At 45.6% G+C, this 18,950-nt stretch overlaps 1 protein-coding gene across 1 annotated transcript in view; it reads left to right on the plus strand.

Moving 5' to 3' along the window:
- Positions 1-5,221: 5,221 nt before the first annotated feature.
- CALCRL (calcitonin receptor like receptor) overlaps positions 5,222-18,950 on the plus strand; it is a 95,094-nt gene continuing 81,365 nt past the window's right edge. Inside the window, exon 1 of the mRNA XM_068235004.1 lies at positions 5,222-5,584. The gene's annotated coding sequence lies outside the window, so the exon portion shown is untranslated. The remainder of the gene's footprint in view (positions 5,585-18,950) is intronic.

Here is an 18,950-nt window from a genome sequence, read left to right on the forward strand (position 1 = left end):
CTGGGATCGCGCTAGCCACTTTTCGCTAGCGCTGTGGATCCTTCTGTTCTGTCTCCTGGGATTGCGCTAGCCACTTTTCGCTAGCGCTGTGGATCCTTCTGTTCTGTCTCCTGGGATCGCGCTAGACACTTTTCGCTAGCGCTGTGGATCCTTCTGATCTGTCTTCCTGAATCGCACTAACCGCTAGCGGTAGCGGCTGTGGATCTTTCTGATCTGTGTTTCTGCTTGGATCACACTTGCTCTGACGGAAGAGCGGTGGATCCTTTCTGCCTAGTTCCTGTTTCACGTTTGTCTGTCTTGTCTGATTCGAAACGCTTGCTGTAGGCTCGGTGAGGTAACCGTTAAGCAAGCGCTCGCGTTCTCTGTTTCGTGTTTGTCTGTCTTTGGTTAGTTAGGCGTGCTTGTCTCTGTTGTGCGTAACACGCGGAGACCGCGCACGAACGCGTGCACTGTTGCGAATGAGTGCGGTGTTCGCGTTCAGCTAGCGTTTATTATTTTCTTTATCTTTCTCTTTGTATGATTTGCTGTGCCTTTGCTACCCTTGTGCTCTGTCCTGCTCAGTCTTGTGTCGCTATTGGCAATCGCCATTCTTGCGATTGCGTTTCCTTCTTCGTTTCCGCCGTTGTGTGTTCGCCGTCGCTGGGTGGCGACTAATTTGGTGGGCACACATTGGTTCTATCCCTTTACTCTGTTCCCTGTGGGCTATCCAGCCCTGCCTGATTGTACCTTGTCCCGGATCTGTACAATTCCCATTTGGCATCTGTGGCTGTGCAGCGGCTGTGTTCGCCTGCACTCCACAGCGCCATCTGCCGGTGGGAATTGCCCTCTGCGGGTGCATAGCACCTAGCCTGGGTGTCCGCAATATACGCTTGTGGAAGAAATCCGCCGTGTCAGCGCACGTCTGGTGCGCTGACCACGGAGACGATTCCACAATCGTTACAGTGACCCTCACTGATAAGAAATTCCCCTTTTTACCTCTTACCTGTTCTCAGAAGACATTTTCTGCTAGGAAAGTGTTTTATAGGGGGAATTTCTTATCAGTGAGGGTCACACTGTAGTCACTTCCTGTCTGAGTCAGGACTGAGTCAGCCACATACATACCTGATATTTAACTCTTTCAGGCAGAGAAAGAAAAAAGGAACACAGCATAGTTATTTGTGTGCTTGGCACTGTACATACACGTCTATCTCATCATGTCACATGTCACCTCGGGTATCCTTTAAAGCACCTTATTAAATATCCAGGGCTAGGTTTGTACTTTTCATTACTCCAAGCCCACTTTTACCAGCAGCCCCTCCAGAGTCTAAAGGTGTCTGTCAATGATACAATCTTTATTGTACAATCTTACCCCGTCTACGTAATAGGGACTACCTAAAGCAGTGTTTCCCAACATTGTATTGGTATGTACCCCTTTTGAAACCCCATACTCACCAAGTACCCCCTGGCATAGTAAACATTATCACAAGTACCCCTTGGCAAATAAATATTTAATAGTAGTACAAGATAATTGGTTCTAAACTATTTCCAAGCATTCACTATTGCTTTTAATGAGCTAAAACACTAATTTGGTGATGTTTAAATAAGATTTATCATTTTCTAAAACTCTAAATTTGTTGTTCTTGGTTGAGTATACCAGGCCCGAGTACCCCCTGGAACCTCAGAAGTACCCCTTGGGGTATGCGTACCACACGTTGAGAACCTAGGCCCTAAAGCATCCATTCAGGGTATATTCATTCAGTTACTATTCTACTACAAAGAAAGGTAAGATTGTAAAATTTAGATTGTATCATTGTTGGCCAACTTAAAGGGGAACTGAAGTAAGAGGTATACAGAGGCTGCCATATTTATTTCCTTTTAATCAATACCAGTTGCCTGGCAGCCCTGCTGATCCTCTGCCTCTAATACTATTAGCCACAGCCCCTGAACAAGCATGCAGCAGATCTGGCAAGACTAGCTGCATGCTTGTTTCTGGTGTTATTCAGATACTACTGCAGAGAAATAGACCAGCAGGGCTGCCAGGCAACTGGTATTGATTAAAAGGAAATAAATATGGCAGCCTCCGTATACCTCTTACTTCAGTTCCCCTTTAACCGCTTTTGAAATCTCCACCCTGTTTGGGAGCTGTTATCCCTGCCACGGTGCAGATTTCAATCATCCTCACTGCGTGTTCCCACCTCTACTGCCATTCACGCCACTCTCCTGCCGCTGCAGCCCACTCGCAATGATAGCAGAGCTCCCTGAGCTGATCAGGAGAAGATTTCATTGGCTCCCGAGACTGTGATCACTGTGATCCAATCATAGCCAGTCATAGCAATCACATGGTCAGGAACCAATGAAATGAAACTCAGGAAGCTCTGCTATCATAGCGAGTGGGCTGCAGCAGCTGGAGAGTGGCGGGAATGGCAGTAAAGGTGGGAACATGCAGCGTGACGTCTGTAAGCCCTATTTTGTGAACCAGCTGTCTCCAAGGGGCCAGAGACTGCTGGTTCAATGTGATTAAGATCTGGGGAGTTTCCAGGCCATGGACCCAAAATTTCAACGTTTTGGTCCCCGAGCCACTTAGTTATCACTTTTGCCTTATGACACGGTGCTCCATCCTGCTGGAAAATGCATTGTTCTTCACCAAACTGTTGTTGGATTGTTGGAAGAAGTTGCTGTTGGAGGGTGTTTTGGTACCATTCTTTATTCATGGCTGTGTTTTCTGGCAATATTGTGAGTGAGCCCACTCCCTTGGAGGAGAAGCAATCCCAGATCTAAAAGCAGTTTAGCAGCAAACTTTGTGAAACTACAATTTTTCAGTCTCAAAACTTTTGGCCAGGACTGTACTCTGTAATGTGCTGCAGAAGATGCCAGCACTATATAAATACATAATAATAATATGGTAGGACATTAGACTATTACCATGGTAGGGATTAGATTGTGAGCTCCTCTGAGGACAGTCAGTGACATGACTGTGTACTCTGTAATGTGCTGCAGAAGATGTCAGTGCTATTTGAATACATAATAATAATATGGTAGGACATTAGACTATGACTATGGTAGGATTAGAGTGTGAGCTCCTCTGAGGACAGTCAGTGACATGACTGTGTACTCTGTAATGTGCTGCAGAAGATGTCAGTGCTATATAAATACATAATAATAATATGGTAGGACATTAGACTATGACTATGGTACGATTAGATTGTGAGCTCCTCTGAGGACAGTCAGTGACATGACTATGTACTCTGTAATGTGCTGCAGAAGATGCCAGCACTATATAAATACATAATAATAATAATAATATGGTAGGACATTAGACTATGACTATGGTAGGATTAGAGTGTGAGCTCCTCTGAGGACAGTCAGTGACATGACTGTGTACTCTGTAATGTGCTGCAGAAGATGTCAGTGCTATATAAATACATAATAATAATATGGTAGGACATTAGGCTATGACTATGGTAGGATTAGACTGTGAGCTCCTCTGAGGACAGTCAGTGACATGACTATGTACTCTGTAATGTGCTGCAGGTGATGTCAGTGCTATATAAATACATAATAATAATATGGTAGGACATTACACTATGACTATGGTAGGATTAGATTGTGAGCTCCTCTGAGGACAGTCAGTGACATGACTATGTACTCTGTAAAGTGCTGCAGAAGATGTCAGTGCTATATAAATACATAATAATAATATGGTAGGACCTTAGAGTATGACTATGGTAGGATTAGAGTGTGAGGTCCTCTGAGGACAGTCAGTGACATGACTATGTACTCTGTACAGTGCTGCAGAAGATGTCAGTGCTATATAAATACATAATAATAATATGGTAGGACATTACACTATGACTATGGTAGGATTAGATTGTGAGCTCCTCTGAGGACAGTCAGTGACATGACTATGTACTCTGTAATGTGCTGCAGAAGATGTCAGTGCTATGTAAATACATAATAATAATATGGTAGGACATTAGACTATGACTATGGTAGGATTAGATTGTGTGCTCCTCTGAGGACAGTCAGTGACATGACTATGTACTCTGTAATGTGCTGCAGGAGATGCCAGCGCTATATAAATACATAACAATAATATGGTAGGACAATACACTATGACTATGGTAAGATTAGAGTGTGAGGTCCTCTGAGGACAGTCAGTGACATGACTATGTACTCTGTAATGTGCTGCATAAGATGTTAGTGCTATATAAATACATACTAATAATATGGTAGGACATTACACTATGACTATGGTAGGATTAGATTGTGAGCTCCTCTGCGGACAGTCAGTGACATGACTATGTACTCTGTAATGTGCTGCAGAAGATGTCAGTGCTATGTAAATACATAATAATAATATGGTAGGACATTAGACTATGACTATGGTAGGATTAGAGTGTGAGCTCCTCTGAGGACAGTTAGTGACATGACTATGTACTCTGTAATGTGCTGCAGGAGATGTCAGTATATAAATACATAATAATAATATGGTAGGACATTAGACTATGACTATGGTAGGATTAGATTGTGAGCTCCTCTGAGGACAGTCAGTGACATGACTATATACTCTGTAATGTGCTGCAGGAGATGTCAGTGCTATATAAATACATAATAATAATATGGTAGGACATTAGACTATGACTGTGGTAGGATTAGATTGTGATCTCCTCTGAGGACAGTCAGTGACATGACTGTGTACTCTGTAATGTGCTGCAGGAGATGTCAGTGCTATATAAACACATAATAATAATATGGTAGGACATTAGACTATGACTATGGTAGGATTAGATTGTGAGCTCCTCTGAGGACAGTCAGTGACATGACTATGTACTCTGTAATGTGCTGCAGAAGATGTCAGTGCTATATAAATACATAATAATAATATGGTAGGACATTAGACTATGACTATGGTAGGATTAGAGTGTGAGCTCCTCTGTGTACAGTCAGTGACTTGACTATGTACTCTGTAAAGTGCTGCAGAAGATGCCAGTGCTATATAAATACATAATAATAATATGGTAGGACATTACACTATGATAAGATAGTGAGCTCCTCTGCATTACAGTAGTATAAAGAACAGAGAATGTAGAGAGGAGAGTCGGTGGAAGTGCTGGCTGGGGCTGGTTCTCCTCTCTGGAGTCGGACTTCCTGAAGAAGGGGAGGGGGGAGCACACATCCTGCTGGCTGGGAGAGCTGAGGATGGATGGATGGAGGGGGATCATCACTCTACAGCCGGGGCGATCAGCCAACTCTGGCCACACTGAGGACAGCTCTGAGCAGCCAGAGAGCAGGCGGAGTCCGCTGATGTAACAGGAAGCTCTCTGCTTTCCTGCGGGGAATCACATTCACTGTTTGTGCAACAAGAAGACTCTTTCCTCTTCTCCAGGCTGATCCCCCTCCTGACTCCTCAGCAGCAGCAGCAGAGAGAGGAGAGAAGACAGGAGAGAAGAGAACAGAGGAGAGAGAGAGAGCAGGGAGAAGAGAGAGCAGGGAGAAGAGAGAACAGACAGGATAGATAATAGAGAGAGATAAGAGGAGAAGAGAGAGAAGAGGGTCAGCTGGGGGACCTCAGAAGCATCTGCAGAACCCTGGAGTCTCCTGACTGGTGAGTCTCCCTCCCATTGCTGAAGAATAACCTATGCTTAGTGATTTATCTCACAGCTGATGCAGAGACCAGGCTGTCAGGAGCTGAATGAGGAAGTTTAGCTGCTTCTTTTGTTTACTTCTTGTTTTTGTTTTATTATTTTGTGATCTGTTTGTGATGATTTGTTATTATTGTTACAAGAGCCCTTCTGACAATGTAGCGAATATGTAACCGATCGGCTCTGCTAGTTATGTGTCCAGTGACCCGATACACACAGATCAGAGATCAGTGAGGGGCTTCTGATCCATGTGATGGCCTCCTGTGTTGTTATGGGGGCCAGTGGGGGCTTCTGATCCATGTGATGACCTCCTGTGTGGTTATGCGGGGGCTTGTGATCCATGTGGTGACCTCTTGTGTTGTTATAGGGGCAGTGGGGGCTTGTGATCCATGTGGTGACCTCTTGTGTTGTTATGGGGGCCAGTGGGGGCTTCTGATCCATGTGATGACCTCCTGTGTTGTTATGGGTGGCAGTGGGGGCTTCTGATCCATGTGATGACCTCCTGTGTTGTTATGTGGGGCTGTGGGATACTTCTGATCCATGTGATGACCTCCTGTGTTGCTATGGAGGGCAGTGGGGGGCTTCTGATCCATGTGATGACCTCCTGTGTTGTTATGGGGGGCAGTGGGGGCTTCTGATCCATGTTATGACCTCCTATGTTGTTATGGGAGGCAGTGGGGGGCTTCTGATCCATGTGATGACCTCCTGTGTTGCTATGGGTGGCAGTGGGATACTTCTGATCCATGTGATGGCCTCCTGTGTTGTTATGGGGGGCAGTGGGGGCTTCTGATCCATGTGGTGACCTCCTGTGTTGTTATGGAGGGCAGTGGGGGCTTCTGATCCATGTGGTGACCTCCTGTGTTGTTATGGGGGGCAGTGGGGGCTTCTGATCCATGTGATGACCTCCTATGTTGTTATGGGAGGCAGTGGGGGGCTTCTGATCCATGTGATGACCTCATGTGTTGTTATGGGGGCCAGTGGGGGCTTCTGATCCATGTGATGACCTCCTGTGTTGTTATGGGAGCAGTGGGGGGCTTCTGATCCATGTGATGGCCTCCTGTGTTGTTATGGGGGGCAGTGGGGGCTTCTGATCCATGTGATGACCTCCTGTGTTGTTATGGGGGGCAGTGGGGGGCTTCTGATCCATGTGATGGCCTCCTGTGTTGTTATGGGGGGCAGGGGGGCTTCTGATCCATGTGATGGCCTCCTGTGTTGTTATGGGGGGCAGTGGGGGCTTCTGATCCATGTGATGACCTCCTGTGTTGTTATGGGGGGCAGTGGGGGGCTTCTGATCCATGTGATGGCCTCCTGTGTTGTTATGGGAGGCAGTGGGGGGCTTCTGATCCATGTGGTGACCTCCTGTGTTGTTATGGGGGGCAGTGGGGGCTTCTGATCCATGTGATGACCTCCTGTGTTGTTATGGGGGGCAGTGGGGGGCTTCTGATCCATGTGGTGACCTCCTGTGTTGGGCCAATTTACTATTCAATTCAATAATTATTATCGAATCAGATGAAAATCTGGGCTGTGGAGTCGGTCCAAAAATCCACCGACTCCGACTCCTCAGTTTAGGATTCCACCAACTCCGACTCCTCGACTCCGACTCCTCTAATTTGCATATTACAATTTTGTTGATTAAAAGTATGTAACATGAAATTCGTCTCTTAACTGCCAACGCTTAGGAATTTTACAAGACAACTGAAGTGAGAAGGATATGTAGACTACTATATTTATTCCCTTTAGACTAAAACTAGTCCTTGGTAAGAGTACTTCTGTGTTGTAATCAGCTACCCACAGAGGAGGGCATACGCTAGACTTACTGTTCCACCTTGGAATGGACATTAGTAACATAACAGTAACCCCAGTGGTATGGTCAGACCATCACATAATACAGTTTACTATTGAACATCACCCTATCAAGCAGCTCCCTAAAGAAACAATCAAAACCCGTCCCCTGAGTAAATTAACACCGGAGAGGATAACTGCCAACCTGGATTTTACAAATCTGCTCCACAGTCAAATGGACCCAAACTCTCTAGTAACCCAGTACAACAACACGATATATGAAACACTTGACAGTATTGCCCCATGGCGCACCAAATCAGCAACCAAAAAGCAGAAAGCTAATTGGTTTGACAAAACCATCATGGATCTAAAAAAGAAAGGGCGCAGACTAGAAAGACAGTGGCGTAAATCAGGGACTGGGGAGCACAAATCTAGCCTAGTTCAACACCTCAGACAATACCAACAAGCAATAAACAAGAAAAAATCAGACTTTATCTCGCACAAAATATCTACAGCCAACAACAGAGCTGCTCAACTCTTCCACACAGTGGAATCACTCTGCAATCCTTCCTGCCTAAAAGCCCCAACCACATACTCCAGGGAAAGGTGTGAAGAATTCTCTGCCTTCTTCACAAACAAGGTGTCTACCATCCGTGCCAGCATTACACCAACAACATCAATTGACCACTGGACGTTGCATATGCCTACTACCGTACCACCATGGCAAGTCTTTGACACTCTGAGTGTAGAAGATTTTGGAATTCTCATTCAAAGTCTCCGCCCCACTACCTGCGACCTGGATCCTGGCCCAACTGGATCCTTAATGCAGTGCCCAGCGCTGTTCAGGCCAGCACTTCACAAAATCACTCAGTGCTCCTTGCAAAGTGGACTTTTCCCAGAAGAACTAAAGAAAGCAATCATAAAACCCCTCCTGAAGAAACCATCACTAGATCCTGATTCTGTAACCAACTACAGACCTGTGGCGAACTTACCATTCCTATCAAAAGTTATCGAGAAAGCAGTCGCCAACCAGCTAGAAGCCAGGCTTACAGATAACAACATCTTTGATACTTTTCAGTCAGGATTCAGGAAAAGGCACAGCACTGAAACAGCATTAGTCCGAGTAATGAATGATCAGCTGTCGTCAAGTCTTCCTTCTTCCATCTAAGAAATATAGCGAAAATAAAACACCTAATCCCAGCTGAAGACCTACCTGCCCTGGTTCACGCATTTGTATCCTCCCGCCTAGACTACTGCAACGCCCTGTTAATCGGATCTACAGATAAGGTTCTGCGCCCCTTACAGCTAGTACAGAATGCTGCAGCCAGACTCCTAGCCAATGCCCCCCGCAGCTCACACATCACCCCAGTACTGCAAACTCTTCACTGGTTGCCAGTAAAATGGAGAATCAATTTTAAGATCTGCCTGCTGACATTCAAGGCTCTACACCACATGGGACCCAAATACATAGCGGATCTATTGGAACTTTATGCCCCTCCACGCACCCTCCGCTCTGCCAACAAGATGAAGCTGGTTATTCCCAGGATACACTTAACATTTGGTGCTCGGGCCTTTTCCTATGCAGCCCCTACTCTATGGAACTCACTTCCACAATCAGTACGAGAGGCTCCTTCTCTGGACAGCTTTAAAAAAAGGCTAAAAACTCACCTCTTTTCCCTAGCCTTTGAGACTGCATAATGCAGGGTCACAGCGCTTTGAGTCCCCAGGGAGAAAAGCGCTATATAAATATTATTGTTATTGTTATTGTTACTTGTAAAAGGTACAAACCGGAACAAAGAACATCTATCAGGCCCTAGGCAATGTAAGTGTGGGTACATGTAAGAATGATGTGCAGGTACTCTGCAGGGGAATGAGGAGATTCTTCCTCTATTACACATTCTTCATGCACAATCTGAACAAGGTTTATGGGTGACAGACAACACCTCTGTGTTCAATGTGCACATCATTCTCAGTGGATTCTCTGCAGCTCTGTGGGGAGTGCATATGTAGAGTATAGTACTACTGTGTAACAAAGTAAACATGAGACAGATGAAATTAAAGTTTTATACATACCTGGGGCTTCCTCCAGCCGCCTTCAGGATAATCAGTCCCTCGTTGTCCTTCTCCACCACCTGGATCTTCTGCTATGAGTCCAGGTACTTGAGCCAGTCAGGCGTAGTGCGCATGCACACACTCCACCGCCAGGAGCATACTACACCTGTGCAGCACTATTGCGCAGGTGCAGAATGTTCCTGGCTGTGGGAGCGGCATGCGGCCGGACAGCGCTGGCTGGCTGAATTACCAGGACTCATAGCAGAAGATCCGGGTGGTGGAGGACAGCGAGGGACTGATTAGCCTGAAGGGGGCTGGAGGAAGCCCCAGGTATGTATAAAACTTTACTTTTCATCCGTCTCAGTTACCCTTTAATTTGTAGTCACCAAACCAAATTTTAACATATCACATTATTTGATTTCATCAGCAAAGGGAGTGCATACATTTGCATAAATCAGCATCAATGCAGAATTATTTCCATCTCGTTGACCATCTCTATTAGTGACACGGCTACACATCAGGCTTTATTCTTACAGCATAGATGTTATTTAGTATATATAAGAGATTCCTGTGTACACATCATATATACAGTCACAATCAGATATGTATATCTGACCTTAAAAATACGGGGACTGCTTTATTGAAGCACCACAAGTAACTAATTTTGATTGGTTTGTTTTATTTTTGTGGACTAAGCACAGCTATTACTGTATATATACATTATTTTTAATGACTATTATCTGAGAAATAGAACATTTTATCATATTTTCTATTTTAATTACAGTTACAAAATCATTAGGAGTCGGAGTCGGTGCATTTTTTCCCGACTCCGACTCCAGGCACCCAAAATTGCCCGACTCCACGACTCCGACTCCACAGCCCTGGTTGCAACATGCTTGACTGATCAATGAATCGGCCAATTTTGGGCTGAAATTGGCCGAGTAAATCGATCGGACATGCTTGGAAATCTCAGGAGGACGGACATCGCCGTGTGTTATTGTGACAAGTGCCAAACGCGACGGAACCCCGGCTGCTGTCTTATCAAATGTTAATTTGCCTTAAAACACTTTACCTGTCTGGCCGCCGCAGCTAGTGTCCAACATCCACATTTGTCGATGTGACACCTGCGTCACGTGCTATACACCCGTAGGGCTGTAGTCACTTGGGGCGCGAATGCGGAAGCTGGAGGGCTGGACACTAGCCGTGGCAGTTGGACAGGTGAGATATTTTAATGCATGGGGGGGCACATATAACATTTGGGGAGACAGCGCTGGATACATCGTCAACAGGACAATTCCCAAGAAATGTCATGCTGAAATTGATCGGAAATTGGCCTGCGGTGTATAGGCAGCCAACAGATCTCTCTCTGATCTGTCTCTTTGTCGATCTGCCCATACATCGCTAGATCTATGGGCACCTTAAGCTGCGTACTCACTGCTCAATGGGTCCAGCAACGTCCCCTTGACGATGGTCGCTAGCAAAGCCTCTTCCTGTTGGTAAATGAAAAACATGATGCCACGCGACTTACACGGCGGCGCAAGCAAGACTTCCAGCGATCGTGGTACTTTGCGCAGTGTCGTCAGGGATCTTAAAGATCCGATCCACTGTGTCGGTCTGTAGTCATCCCGCGACGCTAAGCAATGTTCACAATTGCGCGCCTGTACCCACCTTGCAATGGTGTGTAAAAATCGACTGTCGTCGGGAAAATCGCCACGTGGGTACATAGCTTTAAAGATAACCTGAGATGGGGATTGAAAGATTTAGCCAGCCCCTTCAAGGCTTATCTCTCCCTTGCCGTCCTCCACCGCCACTTCGTTCATGGGCAATTGGCCCTGGAAAGTCCTTCGGTCCGGGGCCAACTGTGCATGTGCTGCCCGGCTGCACACACTCTCCCGTCTTCCACTCTCCGAGCGTTCTGAGCCTGCGACGGGAGCGTGATGAGGAAGCACGCAAGGCTGGACTGCCCCTGTGCCGACTGGCCCCGACTGGACGACTTACTGGGGCCAGTTGCGGATGAACCAGGCGGTGACTGAGGATGGCAAGGGAGCAATAATGCGGGGTGGGGTGGGGGTGGGGGGTCTTGGGGGGGTGGAGCAAGCCCCAGGTATGTATATTTTTTTGTATTTACTTTTCATCTCAGGTTCTCTTTAAGCATTTCCCAGGGCTGTCCACCTGGCTGATTGTCGACTTTGGATTTGCAGAGACGTTAAACCTGTGACAATAGTGACTAATTGGTGCCAGTGGTGATGGCCCGCTGTGCTCAGTGAGAGGGGATGTCATGTACACAGACAGGCGGTGGGTGTATTATCACAGTGCAGATGTATTGCATTGACATGGAACAACAGATGTGGGGACCGGATGGAGGTATTTATTCAGAGATCTCAGGAATAAAGTGCAAGGCGTAACTGTGCAGCTAAACTGCATGTGGCATCTGCATGGAATGTAAGCATTACAATGTAACCGTGTACTGGAGATTATAGAATTACAGAACAATCCGCTTCTCCTGTCTTCTCTCCGCCCCCCAGCATTTATTTGATATAATAGATACCAGAAAGGTCAAGGATTGTGGTGGGCTGAGTGAGCTGCATACAGTTCTGTGCGGTGTTACAATATAAATGTATGCTGGAAGCAGTGATGGGTAATTCTGTCTTCCCTCTTCCAATCTCTCTTTTCTCCTCTCTCTCTTTCTGTTCTTTATTTTTGACTCCTCCCCTCACTTTCCTGACTGGAACTACAAAACCCAGAATTCTGTATCACAGTTTCTTTTATCTATATATTTGAAAGATATTAATAATGGTTTACGGTTATTTGTATGGTACAATACAGTGATGTGAAAAACTATTTGCCCCCTTCCTGGTTTCTTATTCTTTTGCATGTTTGTCACACTTAAATGTTTCTGCTCATCAAAAACCGATAACTATTAGTCAAAGATAACATAATTGAACACAAAATGCAGTTTTAAGTGATGTTTTTTATTATTTAGTGAGAAAAAAACTCAAAACCTACCTGGCCCTGTGTGAAAAAGAAATTGCCCCCTGAACCTAACTGGTTGGGCCACCCTTAGCAGCAATAACTGCAATCAAGCGTTTGCGATAACTTGCAACGAGTCTTTTACAGCGCTCTGGAGGAATTTTGGCCCACTCATCTTTGTAGAATTGTTGTAATTCAGCTTTATTTGAGGGTTTTCTAGCATGAACCAAATTTTTAAGGTCATGCCACAACATCTCAATAGGATTCAGGTCAGGACTTTGACTAGGCCACTCCAAAGTCTTAATTTTGTTTTTCTTCAGCCATTCAGAGGTGGATTTGCTGGTGTGTTTTGGGTCATTGTCCTGCTCCAGCACCCAAGATCGCTTCAGCTTGAGTTGAACAGATGGCCGGACATTCTCCTTCAGGATTATTTGGTAGACAGTAGAATTCATGGTTCCATCTATCACAGCAAGCCTTCCAGGTCCTGAAGCAGCAAAACAACCCCAGACCATAACACTACCACCACCATATTTTACTGTTGGTATGATGTTCTTTTGCTGAAATGCTGTGTTACTTCTACGCCAGATGTAACGGGACACGCACCTTCCAAAAAGTTCAACTTTTGTCTCATCGGTCCACAAGGTATTTTCCCAAAAGTCTTGGCAATCATTGAGATGTTTTTTTAGCAAAATTGAGACAAGCCTTAATGTTCTTTTTGCTTAAAAGTGGTTTGCGCCTTGGATATCTGCCATGCAGGCCGTTTTTGCCCAGTCTCTTTCTTATGGTGGAGTCATGAACACTGACCTTAATTGAGGCAAGTGAGGCCTGCAGTTCTTTAGATGTTGTCCTGGGGTCTTTTGTGGCCTCTCGGATGAGTTTTCTCTGCGCTCTTGGGGTAATTTTGGTCGGCCAGCCACTCCTGGGAAGGTTCATCACTGTTCCATGTTTTTGCCATTTGTGGATAATGGCTCTCACTGTGGTTCGCTGGAGTCCCAAAGCTTTAGAAATGGCTTTATAACCTTTACCAGACTGATAGATATCAATTACTTTTGTTCTCATTTGTTCCTGAATTTCTTTGGATCTTGGCATGATGTCTAGCTTTTGAGGTGCTTTTGGTCTACTTCTCTGTGTCAGATAGCTCCTATTTAAGTGATTTCTTGATTGAGGGGTGGCAGTAATCAGGCCTGGGGGTGACTACAGAAATTGAACTCAGGTGTGATAAACCACAGTAAAGTTATTTTTTAACAAGGGGGGCAATCACTTTTTCACACAGGGCCATGTAGATTTGGAGTTTTTTTTCTCACTAAATAATAAAAACCATCATTTAAAACTGCATTTTGTGTTCAATTATGTTATCTTTGACTAATAGTTAATGGTTTTTGATGAGCAGAAACATTTAAGTGTGACAAACATGCAAAAGAATAAGAAATCAGGAAGGGGGCAAATAGTTTTTCACATCACTGTATATCTACATACTGGAAAAAAGTGTATCTCTTCTCTGCTTACTTTCTGCCCCTGAGATCTCTATGGCTGCATCCCTGTCCCTGGAATCTCTATGGTTGCATCCCTGTTCCTGAGATCTATATGCTTCCATCCCTGTCCCTGGGATCTCTATGGCTTTTTCCTCTCCCTGAGATCTCTATAGCTGCATCCCTGTCCCTCAGATCTCTATGGCTGCATCCCTGTCCCTGAGATCTCAATGGCTACATCTCTGTCCCTGGGATCTCTAGTTCTGCATTCCTGTCCTAGGGATCTATATGGCTGCATCCCTGTCCCTAGGATCTCTGTGGCTGTTTCCCTGTCCCTGGGATCTCTTTGACTGTTTCCCTGTTCCTGGGATCTCCTTGGCTGTGTCTCTGTCCCTGGGATCTCTAGCTCTGTATTCCTGTCCTTGGGATCTATATGGCTGCATCCCTGTCCCTAGGATCTCTGTGGCTGTTTCCCTGTCCCTGGGATCTCTTTGACTGTTTCCCTGTTCCTGGGATCTCCTTGGCTGTGTCTCTGTCCCTGGGATCTCTAGCTCTGTATTCCTGTCCTTGGGATCTATATGGCTGCATCCCTGTCCCTAGGATCGCTGTGACTGTTTCCCTGTTCCTGGGATCTCTGTGGCTGCATTTATGAAGCTGAGGTTTTTGTTGGGGACAAGAAGCAAGGGAAAGCAATAAAAACTTTAATAAAATGTGACAGAGGTTCTGTCACTTCTAGAGATGGTAGATACTAATAAATGTGGCTTGCATGCAGTTTAATGGAAATTTAAGCTTGGATTCGGCCAATTGCACGTTCTGTTGATTTTGATTGGCATCTCACTGACCATCACTTATTACTTCTCGGCTCTGCTAAGGGGAAATAAAATCAGTTTTTACATTTTCACAGAACATAACACTGCCAGAGAGATATTCTCACTTTTGGAGAAGCAGACAGCAATAAAATCCCAGAGAGGTTGCAGAAAGGAGGGGACCAGGCCCCTTATGTGGTATCAAAAAACAAAAAGAAAACAACAAAATAAAAAAAAAACTAAATCTTTTGCACAATTACATAGAGGTTTTAACCATTTTTTTTTCATAAAAAAGTTCAAAAATCATTTTACATGACTTTTGAAATTATGTCTGTAATTATTATTAAGCACCGCAGCATCGAGCATACAGTCATGTCACTAACTGTCCCTCAGAAGGGCTCACACTCTAATCCCTATCATAGTCCTATATTGTAGTCTAGGGCCAATTTAGGGGAAAGCTAATTTACTTATCTGTATGTTTTGGGATGTGTGAGGAAACTGGATTGCCCGGGGGAAACCCACACATACACGGGGAGAACATACAAACTCCTTGTAGATGCTGACCTGCCTGGGATTCGAACCAGGGACCCAGCGCTGCAAGGCGAGAGCGCTCACCACCACCATGCTGCCTTTATGTAATGATATCATTATAAAAATAAATATTTGATAGTACAGTAGCTGTAACCGTGGTACTCGGTGTACATAGGTCACTGAGATGTGTGAATATATTTGTAGTCTCTGCATATCCTGGATAACCGGCATATAACCGGATCAGATCGCCAGGAAGAGGCAAACGGCTGTTTTCCAATTTCCACTACAAATCGCTAAACGCAAATGCAGCGCAATTTCAATGCGATTTTTACAATTTTCCAGTTTGTGACTCTTTGCATTTTGGCAATTTGTGTCTGTGATTGCATTTAGCTATTTTTAGTAGATTCAGATTGCCTTAAAAATTGCAAATGCACTAAAAAAAATTACTGTCGTTTGCGATCAGGCTGAGGCCTGGAACTCACTACAAATCGCAAATAGCTAGCGTAATCGCTAGCGTTTTTAATGAGCGTTTTGTAAGCGATTTTGATAGCGATTTTAAAAAGTGTAAGCTTTTTGGCAGCGATTGTGATAGCGATTTGCGATCAGTGATTCTGATTGGTCCTTTCAATTTATTTATTTATATTTTTTTACAGTGTGCAGCAATTTAAAATCGTGCAAAAATCACTATGTGTAGCGATTCATTAACAATTTGCCAGCGCTTCAGTACTTTACATTGAATCACAAACGCTCCCAAAATGCTGCATGTCCTGCGATTGCGGTTTTGCTAATCGCAATCACTACTGTGGAATTTGTTACATATATACACCTTGGCAGATTGTTTAGGGAAATCGCTAGCGATTTAAAACGCTCCCTAAACGCTCAAAAAAACGCTCCAGTGGGTTCAGGCCTTAAGGTGGCCACTAGTGTTGGGCGAACAGTGTTCGCCACTGTTCGGGTTCTGCAGAACATCACCCAGTTCGGGTGATGTTCGCGTTCGGCCGAACACCTGATGGTGTTCGGCCTTTTAAGTTCGGGTTCGCCCCGAACTACTAAATGGCCGCCAAACAGGGCCGAACAGGGCCCCTGTTCGGCCGAACAGGGCCCTGTTCGACCGAATACTGCCCCCCTATGGGGTCGCAGGCATAAGGGGGGAGCATGCCCCGATCGCGGGGGGGGGGGGGGTCGGAAATTCCCCCCACCCCCTCCGCTAGCGCTCCCCCCTCTGCCCGCTTCCCCATACAAAAGTTTCAGGAAGTACCGGTCCGGTGGTAGTGGGTGGCTGGCAGTGGGCGGCACTGTGAAGTGAGTGACTGAGGAGGAGGAGTCCGGAGAGTGACGCGTTGAGGGAGGCCGGGCAGCGGGCGGTTCAGCAGTAGTACCGTACTACTGCTGAACCGCCCGCTGCCCGGCCTCCCTCAACGCCCCCCCCGCGATCGGGGCATGCTCCCCCCTTATGCCTGCGACCCCATAGGGCCCCCAAAAGCGGGATGTTCGGGGAGTTCGGGGTTCGGCCCGAACATGCCGAACATCGCGGCCATGTTCGGCGAACTTTCCCGAACCCGAACATCCAGGTGTTCGCCCAACACTAGTGGCCACGCACAATAAAATTATCCAAATTTATGGAAATTCCATAAAAACAATAAGATTTCCCCAAAATGTAAAGCTTTTTTTATTTGAGCAAGAAATCCAATCAGATTTCCCGTTTTTCCTCCATAGAAGTCGATTGGGAGTGTTGGATTTTTCTGATCAATTTTTATGAAAATTGAATGGTGTAGGGTAGATTGTTAATTTATTAATATATACGGTACACTCACACAATGTTCTCAGAGTTTTCAATCATTTTTTTTCATAGTTGGAGAAAAATTGAAAACACGTTGGTCAGATTCTTCAAATGTTACAATCAATCAGAAAAATTGATTGTAAACCTTGAATTGAAAAGAGATGATAAAAAAAAAAAAAGGTTATAGTGTGTAACCACCTTTAGGCTACTTGCAGACCAAGACGTTGCGTTAGGTGCCACGTTAAGGTCGCATAACGTGCACCTAACACAACGTATGGTGCTGCAAGAGCCGACGGTAGAGTGAGCCGCGTTAGGCGGCTCTATTCCGATAAAGTCTCCCAGAGTGGCGCTGATTGGCCGGCGGGACCACGTGATGCGGAGCGAGACACTCCGCATCACGTGGTCCCGCCGGCCAATCAGCGGCCGCCAGTGCAGTGAATATTAAGTAGCCATGTGCGCGGCTACTGTAGCTGGCTCTCCCCGCCTCCTCTCCGCCCCCCACTGCGCATGTGCAAACAGTCTAACGCGGCTATAGCCGCTCTAACGCCGCTCTAACGCCCCGACAACGTGCAGCGTTACATGTAACGCAACGTGGGCTGTGTGAACAGCCCACTTGAGTTACATTGCTGTGCGTTGGGGGAGCGTTACAGTCCCTGTGTGTAAGCAGCCTTAATTGTATAAAAATCAGATCACGCAAGTGGAAACCTGTATCTGCAATTTACATTATATATATTTTTTTGTGGTTCACAAATGATCCACACACTGAAATAAACGTGTACAGTGGAAAACAGCTTGTAGTGATAAGTGCCTCCTGCGTGTATATTTCTGTACACAGGCTCAGGCCTTCACATCTAATTACGCAAACGGTTTACGTTTTTGGGCACTTTTTTTTAGCGCCTCCTGGCGCTCCACTGCGTGCTGCATTTTTGTTAAAAGCACTTTTCCAGAGCGGTTTTGTCCTTCACTCCCTGACACAAGTCAGAAAGTGAACTTTTTGACCTGGAAAAGAATGAACATGAATGCAATCGCTGCACAAAGCGATTTTGGGAGAGTTTTTCCTATACATTCCATTTAGACAAAATCACCTCAAAAATGGTCCAGGCAGCGCTTTTCTGAGCGGATCGGAAACAAACTGCTCGGCTTTGAACTCTCTCATAGGGAATCATTGCACAAGAGTTTTTAGGGCGATTTTGAAAATCGCCTGCGCTTGAAAAAAGGGTAAAAATGCCAAAGAACGAGCCCTTAGTGTCATAACTAATGGTTACTAATTGATTGTTAGGGCAATGGTTATGGGAAAGAGTTCTGTACAGACACGGGTGATGGCTATACCTGAGCAGCGTGAAATGTTCTATGGAGAGGGGAGAAGTTGGCGATGGGCAGCAAACAATCAACAACAAACCGTTGTTGTACACACTTTAGATTTTTGGCTGAGATGGTTCAAATCACAGCATGTGTCTGAAGATTAACTCAATGTACACTGTAGCTGGAAGCTTTTGTATCAGGTGTGTCAAACTCAAATACAAAGTGGGCCGCAATTGAACACTGGGACCAAGTCACGGGCCAACCTCAATATCTACTGGTTACCCTCCTCCCTTATAAAGTTCTCAGGTGTCTAGAGGCCCCTCTCCAACACCTATACAGTTCCCTGGTGTCTAGTGGTTCCCTCCTTCCCCTATACAGTTTCCAGATGTCTAATGGCCCCCTTCCAATCCCTATACAGGTCTCTGTTGTCTAGTGGTTCTCCCCCCCTATACAGTTCCCTAGTGTTTAGTGCTTTCCCCCTACCTCCCCCATATGGCTTCCCTGGTGTTCTTATGGTGTTCTAGGGCTTCACCTCCAGTATAGCTTCCCTGGTGGTTTAGAGTGGGCCCAACATAATGCAAAGTGGGGAAACCACTTGAGGGCCAAATTTAATGGCTCTGATGGCCAGATTTGGCCC

This window comes from Hyperolius riggenbachi, chromosome 5 (genome assembly GCF_040937935.1).
Source record: "Hyperolius riggenbachi isolate aHypRig1 chromosome 5, aHypRig1.pri, whole genome shotgun sequence".
Taxonomy (NCBI): Eukaryota; Metazoa; Chordata; class Amphibia; order Anura; family Hyperoliidae; genus Hyperolius; species Hyperolius riggenbachi.